This window comes from Durio zibethinus, chromosome 8 (assembly GCF_047325235.1).
Source record: "Durio zibethinus cultivar Kanyao isolate XHJ-2024 chromosome 8, ASM4732523v1, whole genome shotgun sequence".
NCBI classification, from domain to species: Eukaryota; Viridiplantae; Streptophyta; class Magnoliopsida; order Malvales; family Malvaceae; genus Durio; species Durio zibethinus.
This window is the reverse complement of record NC_143169.1, coordinates 29370326-29372645: the sequence shown is the minus strand read 5'-3', so window position 1 is coordinate 29372645 and position 2320 is coordinate 29370326. Positions and strand designations below refer to the sequence as shown.

The window sequence follows — 2320 nt, the reverse complement described above, 5'->3', positions numbered from 1 at the left end:
ACCTCTATTGCACCTCTATGCCTAGTCTACCTTACAAATTGACTTGGTCTCATTAGCTTTAGAAATGCTCCCTGTCTCAATGAGAACCCTTGGCTTGGTCTTTCCTATGGACAGTGACATATAAACTCATTGAATACATTAGTGTAGTGTGTGTGCAGTCTAGAACATCTAAGGGCATCACAAACTTGTTATTGCCTCAAACTTCCTTAACCTAAGTGACCATAGTCCCTCTAAGAGGCTAGCCATGAAGGATCACCTCTTCGTAGCTAGTTAGTAGGCTGAAGTCTCATTTGTTAACAAAATTAACTAGACAAATTGCTTCACCAACCAAGAACAGCCATGCACCACCACCTATAGAATCAAGAAAGAGCTCTCATTCTATCAATCCTTACTATGTCTAAACCTGGTAAGTTCCCCTATGTTAAGTCAAATTAAGCCACAGGCTCTACTCTTGGTGGTACCCTTATGTCAATCCTTTTAAGTTTCAGCCTTGCAACCATACTCCCCTCGAAACCTAATGACTTTGATTTCTCATAATGTGTTGATGGATTTCTAAAAGTAACACTATCGATCCTTGGTCAACATTGTTTATGGTTGAGACTAGGATGATATCTGATTGTCTTTGAGCCCTCAACTTTCATTCTTGATTAATGAAAACATCCTTGGCAAATGCTTTTGTAATTGTTCATTTTTTATAAATCCAAGAATTTCACCTCTGACTATGAAATATGAATGCGCTTGACTATCCCTATTAATCATTACTCTAATCCCAAAGGCTAACACAGTAGGACTAAAATCCTATGATGTTATCCATGCTAATGTATACAATCTTAGGCTTGCTTTGACCACTCTAATTTCTTCAAAGTAACAACTCTAGAGCAATGACTCGGCTAGTTAAGGCCATGAGTACATCACTGGTAGCAGGGATGAGTAGACCAATGCTCACTATGAGGTAAACCGAATAACCCAACCTTAGTTCCAACTACAAGTTTTTTAATTGCAACAACATAAATATACACTATTAGAGCTGGAATTATTGTAACTGCTAGCACTAAACTTAAACTCTAATGGATCCTTATTAAGGGTTTTAGACTATACTCATTCCAATTACCAGACTCATAGAGCCTAGTATTGTTATTTATTGTTACTACCTCCTCAAGTCAGGATTGGGTAATTTGCACACCCGCTACCATTTCTTAGGATCCCTCTCTAGAATCAAACCCTAATTCTTTGTTACTTGTTGCCACTATAGTAAGCCACTATCCTACCATCAAAAGTTGATAGGGCAAAAATTTGAATGATGCATCATCGATACAAAGGCCATGTGATCCATCATGTTATCATGAATCATTTGAGTAATAGGCAAACCCTACATTGACCTTTTATCTAATAATGTACCCCTTTCAGAAGTCAAGATTTGTTGCACATATTAGTTCTAGAATTATTACGGTTATCCGAGTACTAGATACCATCAAACAAACTATAACTAATTTGTTGAGCCATTCGTAGTTTCATAGTCTGAATTAGTTTAAACTTACACATGCATGGCTTAATCTTTTAGACAAGCATATGACTACTGGTAGGATCAACTAGGTAGCATTCTTTTAGGATGTTGGCACTACATGGGCCTTAACACACCGACTAAACAACGGAGAGAGCTAACACAGAGCATAAGCATCGTGCATGTCGAGCACATAAAATGCATAACATTGGATGAACAAGGGCTAAGAGACCATGCTTACAAAATGTTCTGCATCTAAGAGCATGATCAAACACTAATGCACCAATGTGGCCATAGAGGTTTGGGTGGCACACTTGGGACATGGGGCATGATTGAGGTTTGACCTATAGCCTAAAAAGACATAAAACCAATAAAGGATGGCAAGACATCCAGTTTCCATCGATTTAGTATGCAGCACAAGATCTCGATGGCACCCTTAAGGTACGATGACCTCATAGAGGGAGATTGAAAAAGATGATGGGTTGATAGTTTAATGCATCGATTATGGAGTCTGCCAACAAACACAACCATAGCACCATTCATATACCTATTATATATAAGTGGTAGCATCCACACACATCAGTCCATAACCCACCTATTCAATTATACAACAAGTGAGCAGAGCAAATGACATATGAGGTCATGCCACAACTACTACGCATAAGTAAAACACAAGTAAAGGCTAGAGACTACATCTACCATCTAATAAACAACAATGACATGACACCATCGATGCTTGGTCTGGTTGGGACCGCACATGTAAACTATATTGTCAGCACCCAGGGGGACATTACCCGATTCAGGGACTTGTTCCTGGGT

The 2320-nt window shown here is 38.8% G+C and overlaps 1 pseudogene; it reads right to left on the bottom strand.

The window, feature by feature from the left end:
* Positions 1-508: 508 nt before the first annotated feature.
* On the bottom strand, positions 509-1593 carry LOC149517898 (18S ribosomal RNA; annotated as a pseudogene).
* Between the last annotated feature and the right edge of the window lie 727 nt (positions 1594-2320).